Here is a 16,053-nt window from a genome sequence, read left to right as displayed (position 1 = left end):
ACCAAGTATTTCCCGAAACATTTGGTTTGTTACATATATGCCAGGTTTTAGGAATTGGGAAGAGTCACCACCACTGGACAGCACCCTATATAGTTTTCTGCGACCAAGCTATAGGAATAGAGAACAAGCACTGATATGCTGCAATACATCATTGGCACCCACGACTGTAGCATGCGTCTCCATTTTACAACTTGACTATAACATGTGTTGACATATATCATTTCCACCCCCACAAAATGTTGCTTGTCCCCAAGCAACGGCATGAAAAATAACAGGATCCCATGGACCATCAAGATGTAATACTGATATGCATCTCCACACCATCCAAGTCAAGAAATCATTGAGTACTGAAGCATGTAGAATATCTTCTCCATGACTAGTTTCATCTTGTTTGAAATTGTATAGTTTGCACAATTTTTGGCACTTAAATGCTCGATATTCTAGCACTGTGCACCGACTGATAACATAAGGAGCCCAATAGAGCCTTATTTCTGTCAGGACAATGGTTATTTTAGTTCCATTGGTAGAGAGATGTTGTTGAATTTGTAGCATAAGAGCTTTCTCCAATGTCCTGAGAGCTGTGCGATGCTCATTGAAATCTACATCAACTCTGTATTTATAATCCTAGGCACACAATCCTGGATCCCATTGTATATCAGACATCCTATACAACTCAAGTTGTGTCTCACTTTCCCCTAGACTGGAAATTCCATGACTCCAGGGCGGTAACTGATGTGTGCTCCCTGCTGCACCTAAGTCATATTTCAGATTACCCTCATCAGTTAAACTGGCCTCTACCTAGCATATTTCTGTTCTCGTCATGTGCAGCTCCACTGAATCAAGATCACCATCAGAATCAGACCATTTGTTGATTGGCGAGAGAGGTATACTACTGCCCTCTAGCTGTGCACCTTTTGTTGATGGTTGGTACAGCTGGTAAAGCCCAACTGATATGTCCTTGTCTATGTCCTTATTAAGCATGCCCTCAAACATGTTTCCTACAGAGAATGCATCCAACTCTAGAAATAGTGGTAAGCTACTGACATTTGTAAGAACATCATGGGTGTCTAGCTCAATAGCATGCGCACACGAATATACATCTGAGACTACAACAAGGTTAGTTGACGTCTTATCCCACACCACATTCTCACAATGCATTTCATCAAGAAGCACTTGTACCACTGTGTCCTCTTTCATTGGTTTTGCTGCCACCTTCTCCTCAAAAGAGATTTCAATAAATGCCTCATACACAGCATCTCTGCCCTGTTGAAGAGACTGTGGGTGTTGTTGATTTAAGAACATATCATCCTTAGTTGGCTCAGCAACTAGAATTCTTTTCTCACCAGTTGCCAACATAGAAAACTGGTCATTCATAGGAGTGAGAAAGTCATCAATGGCGGGTTCAGTACTTACTTTCGTCTCCTCACTAAGAGCTAAATGCTGCAATAAACCCTGCAAGTTGAGGTCATGCCCCGATTCCTCATCCCACATGATCTCTGTTGCAATTTCATGAAACACCTTGTGTGTAGTATCCTTTGACACCAACTGAACCTCTGCTGCTATCTACTCATACGATGCTTTGCCATCATCCCATATCACCCTCTCAAGAGGCCTTTTAGTGAAAACCTCATTAATAGAATCATCAGCATGCCCTGAGATAAAGGAAGTGTTGTGGACATGACATAACTCATCGATGAAGAATAGTTCTATGGTTGGCTTATTTTGTTCGCCAATCAAGTCTTCTCCACCTTGAGCAAGCTGCTGCAACAAATCACTGTTCATGTGGAGCTCGGGTGACCTATCCTCATCCCACAGAACCACACTACGCATTTCATCGAGCACCTTCTGGGCATCACTGGTGGACACAATTGCTGCCTTAAACATGGTGTGCTTGCACTCCAGCGGGTCATCCATCTCTCCATCTAACTGCTATGGTTCCTCATCCCAAACTACTTTTGAATGAGACGATAAATCAAACATTGGGTGCTGACTCTCTTGATGTGACATTCCAACAAACACCTAGGGGGCAAAGCACAGAGCAGGTGCTCACTGCCAGTTGTCTGCTCAGAGAAGAGGCCTCAGATCAAAGGAAATCGGCTCACCCCCAATCACGTCGCCCGCTGAATCAAAGAGAATCCAAGGAAGTACGCCGATGTCGCTTGTAGGAACTTGTGGTGGTCACCACCACCAGCCATCGGGTGTCGATGAAATATGGTCGGTAGTCTACCTAGGGGTATGCTCAAGGTAGTAGATTGTTAGCAGACAGATGCGCAAGCCGCAAACAAGATGGTGATACAAGACAGACATGAGGTTTTATCCAGGTTCGGCCGCCAAGAAGGCGTAATACCTACGTCCTGCGTCTGATTTGTATTGCTGTATGTCAATGAGAGATGATTTTTAGAGAGATCCCCTACCCACCTTATATAGTCCGGGGGCAGGGTTACAGATCTAGAAACCAATCCCAGTCAATTACAATTACCATATGTGGCTGGATAAGGATTCCTATTCTAACCGACCAGGATCCTGCTTAATCACCAAATCCGCCTTGACTCCTTGTGCGGGACTTTGATTAGGTTGGCTAGGCCACACGTCGTCTTTTGGGTGGACCGGACCCATCGATCTGGGCTAGCCCAAGCTTAGCCGTAAGGGTATAGGGGTTAATACCCCCACAGCTAGTCCCCGAGCACCATGTATTATGCTTAGACACGCCATTTTAACCTTCTCCAACAAGTAAGGCTTGAGTTCTTGACATCTCTGACCACCATCATCGCCGGAGAAGTAAGTTGTCTGAAGAATGTATGGTGCTCTTAAGAAAAAAGAAAAAAGATTTCTGTCTTAAGAAGTGTGTCCACTTATATTTCTGGAAAGAAATGTAAGTGGTCTTGAAGCATAGCGTCCTTGAACGCTAGAGGCGTAGGGGTCGAAAAAACCAACACATTCACCGCAAGGTGAAGTGTGCCCACTTAGTCCCCGAGCCTTGGTAGTAGGTGACGTAGGCACTGTGGTGCCAGGGTCTAAAATGAATTCTCAGTTAAGTTGAGAACCCATTTGTCAGTATAGACAAAAACTGAGATGCACCGACAGGTGCATCAGTACCGACGTAATTCCTGAGCTTGCTAGGAAGGCGAGGTATGAACCTTGTAGCAAGGTCTAAGTAAATGTCTCTCAACTATATGTGAGTACAACTCACATGTAGCCGAGGAGAATCATTCTTCGTGTAGTGGTCGGGACAGTCCTCGAGCACATTGATAATCCTTACAATCATTCGAAACTTAGGGGTCAATTAAAACACATTCACCGCAAGGTAAAGTATGCCCACTTAGTCCCCGAGCCTGGTAGTAGGTGACGTAGGCACGTGGTGCCAGGGTCTATAAAAGAATTTCCACCAAAGTTAAAAATCCAATCGCTGTACAGGCGATACGAGATGCACCGGTAGGTGCATCGTACCGACGTAGTCCCCGAACTTGCTGGAAGGCGAGATATGAGCCTTGTAGCAAGGTCTAAATAAATGCCTCTCAACTGTATGTGTGTACAAATCACATGTAGCCGAGGAGGACCATTTTCCAAGTAAAGGTTGGGTCAGTCCCCGAGCACATCAGTTGTCGGAGCAGTCCCTGAGCACGACAGTGGTCGGAGTAGTCCTCGAGCACGAAAGTGGTCGGAGCAATCCCCAAGCATGGTAGTGGTCTTGGCAGTCCATGAGCACGGTAGTGGTCTAGGCAGTCCCCGAGCACGGCAGTGGTCTAGGCAGTCCCCGAGCACGGCAGTGGTCTTGGCAGTCCACGAGCACTGGCAGTGGTCTGAGCAGTCCCCTGAGCACTGGCATCGATCTGATCCATCCTTGAGCACAAGACAAGCATCGAAAATACAAACGCCATTGATGTATTTATTTGGTGTATTTATTTATCTCCTTTCTCTGCCAAGTCCAGTCTGACACGTCTGGTCAAAAAAGCAAACGGGTATAGTACGTCATTCTGTCTCCTTACTCTTTTCTTGCAAACAGTGGCTTGGCACCTGTATGGAGGTGCGTCAGTGTGGGCCCTCTTACACTATCAATGAAGAGGCGCATACACTGGTAACGAAGGGGCACGTTTATTGGCGTAGATCTCGAGGTTGTGTGAACAACCATCTACGGCGTGTGCGCACGTCTCCCAATAATCTTGGGCGAACGAAACGACGGAGCTCTTTGTTATTTATAATGTAGATCTGGTAAGTTACTCACACCATTCCCCATTGTCATTCACCGCCGCAACCTTCTTCTTCCTCTTGCCAAACCCTATTCCTCCAAAAATCATCGCCAACCCCTCACCACTGCATCCACCCCCCTAGTAAGGATAGACTAATGGCGAAGAGAGACACCCAGAAGAAAGGCAGAGTCATGGCAAAGGAGTGGTGGAAGTCGCAGAGCAATGAGTAGACCATCGAAGACCTCATCATCATGGGAGTGCTCCACAACAAGGCACTCGCGGGATGGCATGCGCCGAAAGGAGAAAGCTTCCCCGATCCACAACCAGGTGAGATTGTGGTTTTCAAAGACTTCTTCAAACGGGGTTTTGGGATTCTAGTGCACCCTTTCCTTCAGGGTCTCTGCTTGTATTACGAGATTAGGATTTGCAATCTGCATCCCAACTCGATTCTTCTTGTCTCCACCTTCATCCATCTCTGCGAGGCTTATGGTGGCTTCCAGCCCCATTTCGACCTCTTTCGTCACCTGTTCTGTCTTCGAAAGAAAGGGAGCGGTGGCTCGAAGATAGCCGGAGGTGTATACCTGAATCTGTGTGATGGTATGAAAGCCCAATACTTGCACTGCCCCTAGGAACACCTTCGCTAGACGAGTGGTACAAGAAGTGGTTCTACATCTGTGAAGAGCCGAACACCATCACCTTGTGCGACGTGGGCTGATTCCAGAGAAGAAGAATAGCTAGATAGAGAAGCCCCAGAACTTGGAGCAGATCGCCAAACTGCTCAGGATGATCCCGTGGGAAAAGCTAGATGGCCCAAGTGTGGTCAGGAACTTCATCAGCCGAAGGATCCAGCCCTGCTAGAAGAGGGTTCATCCTGGCTTCAAGTACCAGGGGAGCGTAGATCCAACAAGGACTAGGAAAGAGGCGCTCAACAAGATAGAAATCAAGGCCAGGATTGGGGAGCTATTCAACCTAGCCGATCCCAATTATGTCAGGCTGAACGACATCGAGCATGCCTTCAAGCTGGCCCAACCTCCCCCAAAGGTAAATGATGCTTCCTTTTAACTGTAGAGTCATGTTGTAACAAGAAATTGACTGTTGTCTCCGTTATGTGTCTCAGAGTAATGGTCGTGACCGGGCAGCAGTGTTTGTGTCTTCGCCCCCGGTGTGGATTGGCCGCAAGTTGCTGGCCCAACAGCCCAGACCAGCGCCAGGACCGACGACGTCCACTGGGTGGCACTCGAGGCTGTGGAGGATGCATCGACCAGAGTCGCTGGCAAGTGTTCGGCTACCAACAAATGACGCCAAGCCATCTTCCCCCTTTTGGACGACGAAGCAGAAGATGCAGACATCTTTCGGCTTGTCCCTCAAAAGAGGAGAAGACAAATGGGGTCGACGGAGCAGGGTGGCTCCTCTATGCCAACAGTGATCGCATCACTGACCACTGCAACATAGAGGACAAGCGAGGGAAATGCTGAGCATCAAACCTCGACGCCTATACTGGAGGTAGAAAGAGTTCCGGTGGAACCTGCCGAGCACGCGGAGTAGGGGCGGTCGAGGAGATGCTCCTTCGCCACATCATTCCATGCTTCGAAGCTGTAAGTATATATAACTTTGATGTAAGCTTGTAATTTGTATTGAATAATATTATCTTCTGAACTTTTCTCTGATATATTAGGTCGGTGTCCATCGAGAATCCCAACCAGCTAGCCGGGTGCGGCATAACTTCGCCAGCAATGGCGGGAAAAACTGCCCAGCAGCCAGCCATGGAGGAACCTATAGAAGGAACTCTGCCGGGACCTCAGTAGGCGGACGACCAGACGTCAGTCCCCGAGCGGCTGGTCGAGAAGACAGCCGACAGAGTACAAGTGCTCCAAGCACAAACCCTACTGAGGCGGATACCTTGGCGCCAAGGGAACCGGATCAAGCTGAGGAGTAGCAGCCAGAAGTGGCACAGAGCACTCTTGCCGATGCAACGGCTCGTGGAAAAGCCATGGTGGTCACAGAGACTGCAGACTCCAGACCAGCGCTGCCCCCCGAATAGGAGGCTGAAGAGGATGAAGTAGAAGAGGTCCTAGGTCGTCCCCAAGATAAGCGACAACATGTATATGTGTCACGCTGGCGGAACGACAAATGGGTTATGCACGAAGAAATCCCAGAGGTCGAAGAGACCCTAAGAGTCGAACAGGTGGCAAAGCGTCTGGTGACAGAAGTCTAGGTATGTTCGGCTTGACCACTTGACCCTGTTATGTAGTTGATCTGTCTGACTTAGCTTATTTATGTGCAGGACTTGATGAAGACCGCGAAGTACCGAAAGAGGTGTTTCGACCAGATTGAGGGGATCATGGCGAATAATAAAGAACTGGTGGCCGAGGTAGAACACTTGTGCCACCAACTTGAAGCCACCAACCAGAAGAGGGTAGAGCTAGAGGCACAAAACCAGAACCTAGTCGGCCAGCTTAATAACAAAGAGCGAGAAAAAAATAAGTAAGTTGTCACTTTATCACAGCAAGTGTGTAACATGTATTGTTGTGTTGTTGGTAGTGACAGCTGTAATGCAGGCTTAGAAGCTGAAGTAACCCGCCTCCAAGAGGGGAATAGCCATGTGACCGCAGAGTGTGGTCGTCTGAAGGAAGACAACGAGAAACTAGCACGCAGCCAGTCTCAACTCCAGGACCACACCGCCAAAATGAAGGAGGAACTGAAAAGTAAGTATTCTAGACCACCTTTCTCATTCTATTGCCCGCCTTGTCTTGTCGTGCCATAACATTTGATGTCTTGTATGATGTTCAGTTTTAAAAGTCAATGCCAAGAGATATCTAGAGGCCGTGATCAAAGAGCATGACGGCTGGAAAGCACGATGCCATGAGATCACCGAGGAGCGGGACACGTGGAAGAACCGGTGCCAAGAAGTGGCAACTGGCATTGTGCCTGTCCTTGACCTTATTGACCCGACGCTGATAGAGGAAGAGCCAAGGACACCCCAGCTCGGACTAGTCGAGAGATGTAGACAAGCATGGGGATGGTTCCAAGAGTTCGTGAAGGAGGCGGGTGAGTACACGGGTGCCCATGTACTAAGCATGGTACGTGCTCACTACCCCCTGATCGATCTCAAGCGCCTGGAGGCTGGGTACCCAAAGGAGGTAGACCTAGACAAGGTAGAGGAGCTTTAAACGGCCTAGCTAGACTTGTCGTCAAAGATAATTAGCGACATTAACCTATGTGGAGGTGGGACAGCACCTGTACAGGGTACGCCATTGACGAGTCAGCTAGAAATGCCATCAGTTGCTAGCCAACCAACGAAGCCTACGGTCTCGACTAGCCAGGCATCGGCGGGGCCATCCCCTTCAGCTCGATTAGCACAAGAGTCCCCAAGACTCGAGTAGGATGTCAGAATCGGTGAGCAGTAAGTGCCACGCGCCCCGACCAGCCAATGTAATAGGCTTAGAGCTATAGAAGGAGGACATAGTTGTGTTATTATAAACTTGAGCCTCTTCAGGCAAGCTTGTAATAACGTAACTGTATATCATTATAAGCTTGTTTGCTTTGTATAAAATGTATTTAAGCTTGAAACTTTATGTTGGTGTAACTAAGTGAGAACATATTAACGTTCTGTTTAGTTGTACCATTTTGCTCGACACATCATCCTAGAAGGTTTGTGTGGCCTTAGTTTGCCATGTGGTCGGAGTGTGAGGTTCGATGACCTGTGCACATGTAGACACGGACAAGTCAAACCAAGGGGGACCTGCCGATCACCCGTAACATAGAGAGCGGATCCCATGCACGTGTTGGGAGGAACCGGAGACAAGGCCTGCTCTGAAAACCGTAGAAGGAGTGGTGGTCGTCTTGTACTGGCTAAGTTAGAATAACCATAAAATTCGGAGTGACACATTAGAGTGGTCGGAGAAATCATAATTGCTTTATTGAAGTAAATCAAAAGTACAAGAGGAGTACATATCTCAGTAGTTAAGCATAGAAACATCTAAGCTTGTCGATGTGCCACGAGTTTGGTACATCTATACCGTCTAGGTGAGCTAACCTATAAGACGTTGGTCGTGTGACTTCCTTGATCATGAAGGGTCCCTCCCATGGGGTTGCGAGTTTGTGGACACTAGCCTAGTTCGTCTTCCACTTCAGGACTAAGTCCCCGACCACGAAGAACCGCTCTTTAACATTCTTGTTGTAGTACCTATGCAAAACAGCAAGGTATTTGGCCGTGCGTACACAAGAATCGAGCCTTTTCTCTTCTGCGCTGTTCACTTCTAGCTCCCGTACTTCATTAACCTTGCCTTTGTCGAAGTTCTCTACTCGTGCTGATCGGAAAGCTATATCTGGTGGGAGGACTGCCTCAGCGCCGTAAACCATAAAGTATGGTGAGACGCCGGTGTTATGATTGGGCTACGTCCTGAGGCCCCAGACCATAGCTGGTAACTCTTTGAGCCATCTTCTAGGAGCTTTGTCGTTTTCTCTGTATATCCTCTTCTTTAATGCGTCCAAGATCATGCCATTTGCCTGCTCGACTTGTCCTTTAGCTCTAGGGTGCGCCATCGAGACGTATTTTACTACTATGCTCCTTTCATCGCAGAAGTCCCAAAAAGCGTTCCCGATGAACTGAGTACCTAGATCAGTGATGATGCTATTTGGTACGCCGAAACGGTGGATGACCTGGTCGAGGAACGTGACAGCCTTCCCTGAGGATGCCTATACCAGAGGCATGTATTCTATCCACTTAGAAAATTTGTCAATCAGCACGAAGACGCATGTAAATTTCCCAGGAGCCGGTTTGAAAGGCTCGATCATATCCAGTCCCCAACATGCGAAGGGCCAAGAGGCTGGAATCGTCTGGATCTCATGTGCTGGTATGTGGATTTTCTTAGCGAAGAACTAACAACCCTCATAGTGGTGGACTAGCTTCTTTGCGTCGGCTACTGCTGACGGCCAATAGAACCCTACTTGGAAAGCCTTACCGACCAGTGTTCTTGAGGCCGCGTGGTTGCCACAAGAGCCAGAGTGGATTTGGTCCAGGAGATGTTCGCCTTCCTCCTGGGTTATACACTTCATCAAGATTACCTCCTTTGCGTTTTTGCGCCATAACTTGCCATCGACGAGCAAATACTGCTTACTACGACGCATCAGTCGCTTGTTTTCTATCTGATCAGTATAACCACTGCCATCTATTAAGTACTTGATGAAAGGTGTTCTCCAGTCTGGCTCATGAGTGGTCGGAGGCGGCTCGGTTGTGCTCGGCGCCGGAACCGTAGCCACCAATTACTGGTCTAGAGCTTTGTCGACCGTGGAATCTTCCTCTTCAATGGAAGGCGTGAGCAGGTCTTGGACGAATACGCCATGTGGGATTTTGGCTTGGGATGATCCTAACTTTGACAGCGCATCCGCTGCTTGGTTCTTGTCCCAGACCACGTGTATGTACTCGATGCCATAGAACCTGCCTTTCAGCTTTCTTATCGATTTGCAGTATGCGTCCATCTTTTCATTGGTCGTGTCCCAGTCCTTGTTGAGTTGGTTGATGACCAGAGCCGAGTCTCCGTAGACATAGAGACGTTTAACACCAAGCTCAACCGCAATGCGTAAACCATGCAGGCATGCTTCATATTCAGTGGCGTTATTAGATGCCGGGAAATAAATCCTAAGGACGTACTGGAGTTGCTCCTTGGATGGTGACACGAAAAGAACTCCTGCTCCTGCACCGTCAATGTTGAGAGAGCCGTCGAAGTACATCGTCCAATATTCGTCGGATCCTGGAGAGGCAAGCGTGCTTAAGTCTGTCCACTCGACGATGAAATCGACGAGTGCCTAAGACTTGATTGTAGTATGGCTTGCAAATTCCAAGGAGAAGGGGCATAGCTCCATTGCCCATTTGATGATGCGCCTGTTCGCATCCTTATTGCAAATGATGTCCCCCAAAGGGTACTCGGTCATGACCACCACACGATATCCATCGAAGTAATGTCTCAACTTTTGGGATGTTATCAGTATGGCATAGAGCAATTTCTGAATCTGTGGGTACCTGGTCTTGGATTCGTTGAGTACCTCACTGATGAAATAAATTGGCCGCTGTACCTTATAGGCGTGGCCTGGCTTGTCGCGCTCGACCACCATGGTAGTGGAGACCACCCGATTGGTTGCCACAATGTAAAGTAGGAGAGTTTCGTCTTCTCTGGGAGCAGTGAGGACCGGAGGTGATGTAAGGTATTGTTTTAGCTATGTGAAGGCAGCGTCTGCTTCCTTCGACCACTAAAACTTCTCGGATGCTTTTGAGCAGTTTGAAGAACGGTAGCCCTTTTTCTCCTAATCTTGATATGAAATGGCTAAGAGCAGCCATGCATCCGGTAAGCTTCTGGACATCCTTTACCTTTTTGGGGGCTTCATGTCTAAGACAGCTTTAACTTTCTCTGGATTAGGGCGTATGCCATCATAACTGACGATGTTGCCTAGCAATATACCAGAAGGAACACCAAAGATGCACTTCTTTGGGTTTAACTTCCATTGGAATGTATTGAGGGCTGCAAAGGTGCATTTTAGGTTGTCAACAAGGGTATGTGCTTCCTTGATTTTGACAACTACATCATCCACATAGGCCTCTATAAGGTCGTCTTTTATCTCGTCTGTGAGACAGGCCTGAATGGCGCGTTGGTATGTAGCCCTGGCGTTCTTGAGCTCGAACGACATAGTCATGTAGCAGTAGGCGCCGAAAGGCGTGATGAAAGACGTCTTGATCTGATCGTCCTTTTTGAGAGCGATCTGGTGATAACCAGAGTAGCAATCGAGAAAGGACAGGAGCTCGCAACTGGCGGTTGAATCTACGACCTCGTCTATGCGAGGTAAGCCAAAGGGGTCCTTAGGGCAGTGTTTATTGAGATCAGTGTAATCAACGCACATTCTCCATTTATTATTCTTTTTGCGTACAAGAACCAGGTTGGCTAACCACTCTGGATGATACACTTCTTTGATAAATCCAGCTGCCAAAAGCCATGTCACTTCTACCCTAATCGTCTCCTTTTTGTCAGCGAGCGAACCAGTCATAGCTTCTGCTTGATAGGTTTGGCCTTGCTGTTGACATTCAAGGAGTGCTCGATCAAGTTTCGAGGTACACCAGGCATGTCGGTAGGTTTCCATGCGAACACATCCACGTTGCTCCTCAAGAACCCTGACGAGTGCAGTCTTCCTATTTGGGATCCAGGTTGGCCCCGATAAGGGCCAGTTTTGCTAGAGTCGTCGTCGACCAGCTGGATCACCTTGTGCTCCTTTGACTTGATGTTCTTGCAGTGGAGCCTCGAGGTCTGGGATCTCTAGGTGGTCGGCTGAGGTCTTCTTAGCGTTGAGCATGGTCTCGGCCATGCGAATAGAGAGGTCGTGGGCCTCTGCTATTTTGAAACTATCGTCTTCGTAGGTATAAGCGGCGTACATGTTACCTCGGAGGGTTAGGACTCCTTTCTCGGTAGGCATCTTGAGCACTAGATACCTGTAATGAGGTATGGCCATGAACTTAGTGAGCGACGACCGACCAAGAATAGCATGGTAGGTGCCGTCGAAGTCAGCGACCACAAAGTTGACGTAGTCGGTGCGGAAGTGGTCCGGGGTCCCAAACTGTACAGGTAGCGTGATCTGCTCGAGAGGTGTAGAGCTCTGTCCGAGGAGAACACCCCAGAACTGTGCCTCGTATGGCTTAAGATCTGCCTGAGCTATCTTCAGGGTGGGCAGACTGTTCTTGAACAGTATATTGATGGAGTTGCCGCCATCGATTAGTACTCTGTCAAACTAGACCTTGTTGATACAAGGATCGAGGACCAGGGGAAAACGTCCTAGCTCCGGTATTGCGGCCCATTGGTCCTTCCTGCTGAAAGAGATTTCACGGTAAGACCATGGAGGGAGTCACGGATCGGCGAGGAGGTTATCGGCGTTGGCCACGTTCAAGCAAGCACGGGCGAGCAGCTTGCGTTCCCGCTTGGTCTCGATGGACACTTTTGCCTCCGATGATGGTGTGCACATGATCGGTTGGCTTGACGTACTTGTGACGAGGGTCTACATCGTCGTCGTCGTTATCCTCATTGCGCTGTTCCCCTGCATCGTTAGGCTTGTCGGATATGTCCGAAGCCTGTTGACGCGTATAGATAGACTTGAGAACACGGCAATTCTCCATGGTATGGTTTGACTTAGGATGGAGCTGGCAGGGCCCTTTCAATGCTTTGGCGTAGTCGTCTTCGTAATTATGACGTCCGCCACCCTTTTTAACGGTATTGACCTCGCCGTCGTCTTCCCAAGCACGCTTGCTCCTGTAATCGTCACGGTGGTTACGTCGCTGATTACGTTGGTCGCGGTGATCGCGGGAGTCGCTGTGCTGGTTGTGGTAGTCAAAATTGCCGTTCCGACCACGGTTGCCACGGTAGTTGTCGCGGTGTGGGGGGTGGTCGGAGCGTGGAACCCTTGCTGCTTCTTTAATAATTATCTTCTTAGCATCGTCGGCGTTCGCATATTTCTTGGTGGTGGCTAGGAGCGCTGTGACCGATTCAGGTCTCTTCTAGAGGAGCTTGTCTCTTAGGGCAGTCGTGGAAGCGGAGGCCTAGTGATGAAAGCCTCGATTGCCTCGTTGTCGGAGATTGATGGGACCTTGATGCGCATCTCTGAGAAACGCCAGGACGTACTCGCGTAGTGGCTCATCTTTCTGATCTCGAATCCATTGCAGATCGTACTTGTTGCCCGGTTGTTCACAAGTAGCGATGAAATTAGTCGATGAAGGCTTGCTTAAGCTCCTGCCAAGAATCAAAGTAGTTTGCCGGCAAGCTGACCAACCATTGGTGACCTGCATGGCCAACAGCGACTGGGAAGTAGTTAGACATGACATGCTCGTCAGCCATGGCTGATCTGTACGTAGTTTCGTAGAGCATGACCCATAATTCGGGGTTTTCCTTGCCGTCGTACTTCTGAAGTTTCTCGAGCTTGAAATTCTTGGGCCATATGACTTGGCGAAGGTGTGGAGTAAACTGCTTCAAACCCGGCGGACCGTGGGTAGTGTCATACTCCATACGGCGATAGCTTTCGTAGGATACTCGATCGTCAGGCTCTCTGGTTGATGCAAGCGCGCAGATCGCGTCCACCGAGGTAATGGCGAAGATCGTTATTATCGTCGCGGCGATCTCGATTGCCATCCGGATTAGCCCTACGACCGTGGTTATCGCGGCGATTGTCACGGTTGTCTCGACGATTATCGTCCCGGACGTCGCGATGGTTGTCCTCCCGACGGTGGTTGTCATCCTGACCACCATCGTGGCCACCGTTTCCGCCTTGACGGTTATCTGATGGGTCGTTGTTGCGCGAGCCACGTGGGTTGAGTGGCTGTGAGCGACTTGGAAGCTGGCGGCTGTGGCCTAACTCGACTGAGACAGATGGAGCCTGGACTTGATTTACAATCTCTGCGGTCTGAGCCATGGCAGCCATCAGATAGGCTTGTATTTCATCATGAACCGCTTGGGTTTCCAGGGTGTTGGGTAGCCGTTGCATCGTCGCCATGGCGATAGCCACGTTGGCGCTCGGAGTCCTGAAGACCTGTTTGTCCCCCACCCTATCAAAAGCATCATTGAGGTCGCGTGGCTGGACCCTTATGCGTCGTACCTCCTGGTCTGCTTCGGCTTCGATTTGTCGGCGATTAAACCGGTCAATATTGCGTGCTTCGTGCGCAGTCCTTTCTTGTTCTGTTTCGCCCACTGCTGGCGGTTCGTCATTGCTGACAACATGGATCAAATCCCCTCGCCTTGGTGAGAAAGACGGGAATTGCGGGAAACCCGGGGCATGGTCTGGGAGATCCAGATCGTATTCAATGCCTTCATCGTCGTGATGCTGGAGCTCGATGTGCACGGAGGCATTAGATGTGGTGCCAGACAAGGAGCTGGAGTCCCCCTCTTGGACCGTGTGGACGAATCCTTCTTGATAATCTTCAATTTTGATCATGTTGACGAAGTTGCGCGGCTTCGGCCGAAGTTGGTGCATAAAACACAGATCCAAGCGACGTTGTAGGTTATACGCGTAGCTGGAGGCAGCGTTTCGCAGGCCGTAGGACTGGACTTGGTGGTTCCCCATCGAGGCTTCGTACTCGGAGAGCCAGAGACCCACCATGGAGGCTGGCCGGCGACGAGCGGAGCGTCCTTCAGGAGTAGATATGACCACGAGATCTATACCAAGTCGTGCAGGACGACTAGTCCGAGCTGGTCGGGTAGATCTGTTGTGGGGAGCGGTTACCTACTCGTTAGGTTGACTTTGAATCGTACTTACCAGAGCTAGGGTTTCAGCGAGTTTGGTGCCGGCCCGATCGATGGAGTCGAGCAGGTTGGTGTTGTCGATCTGCTTCCCTTTGTAGTGGGGAAGCGGACATCGAGTCGTCGGCGTGGCTAAAGATGACGCAGGCGTGGTCGGAGCCAGATGTACCGTGGTCGGAGTCAGATCCATCATGGTCGGAGCCGTACCCGTCATGGTCGGAGCCGTAGCCGATGTAGGTGAAGCAGTGGTCGGCACAGACTGAATCCACACCTCCTCCGTGGCCATGGCGATGAAGTCGTCGGAGCCGGTGGTCCAGGTGATCTGGCCGACGATGAACGTGAGGCCGTTCGGCGTAGCCATAGAGGCGGAGATGATGACCATCTTGTTTGCTTGGAGAGCAGTACGCACACCCCCTACCTAGCGCGCTACTGTCGATGAAATATGGTCGGCAGTCTACCTAGGGGTATGCCCAAGGTAGTAGATTATCGACAGACAGATGCGCAAGCCACAAACAAGATGGTGACGCAAGACAGACACGAGGTTTTATCCAGGTTCGGCCGCTAAGAAGGCGTAATACCTACGTCCTGCGTCTGATTTGTATTGCTGTATGTCAATGAGAGATGATTTTTAGAGGGATCCCCTGCCCGCCTTATATAGTCCGGGGGGCTAGGGTTACAGATCTAGAAACCAATCCCAGTCAATTACAATTGCCATATGTGGCTGGATAAGGATTCCTATTCTAACCGACCAGGATCCTGCTTGATCGCCAAATCCGCCTTGACTCCTTGTGCGGGACTCTGATCAGGTTGGCTGGGCCGCACGTCGTCTTTCGGGTGATCGGACCCATCGATCCGGGCCGGCCCAAGCTTAGCCGTAAGGGTATAGGGGTTAATACCCCCACATCGGGGGTGCCTCGAGTGGAAGTCGGCCGACCGTCGAGAGTCGCCAACACCAGTACGCCACCGCTCCAAGCCCGCCGTCCAGCACCGCTGTCGCACACCGCCGCCCACACGCCGGAATCCCCGCTACTCGCCACCGGATTCCACACAACGAACCCGTGTCACCACACACCACCAGAAGATGCGCTGCAGGGAGGAGCCGCTGTAGCACACGCTTGATGAAGGAGTCGCCGCCGCAGAACAAAATGGAGCTCGAGCCGAGTGCCGCCGGAGCCTGAAGAAGATGGAACGCTGCCGGATCGATGGAGTCGCCGCACCGGACCACTGGATCCGCCGCCGACTTGCCAACAATCGTCCGTCACCACCGATAACTAGCGTGGAGAAGAGCTGCGGTCGCCCGTCGCCCCCCACGCCGAGGATACACTGTCTTTGATACCAACTGTCACGACCTGTGGCCACCGATGAGATCAAGCCGGCCACGTGAGCGGCAACAATCGAAGATCGAAGGGGATCTCGATACGGAGTAGGAAGCCTGGCTTCCTTACGTCTGTCTTCTCTATTTTCTTTTTAGCCTTCCCAGTTCATACTCTTGGAACTTATACACATCATCTGGTCTTCCCACCTGGGTCCCATGGGTGGGTGGTCCACTTGTCAGCTAAAGCCTTGGACACCTTGCTATTCATGGGTGTTACATGAAATTT

This window comes from Miscanthus floridulus, chromosome 15, assembly GCF_019320115.1.
Source record: "Miscanthus floridulus cultivar M001 chromosome 15, ASM1932011v1, whole genome shotgun sequence".
Classification (NCBI taxonomy): Eukaryota; Viridiplantae; Streptophyta; class Magnoliopsida; order Poales; family Poaceae; genus Miscanthus; species Miscanthus floridulus.
This window is presented reverse-complemented; position numbering follows the sequence as displayed.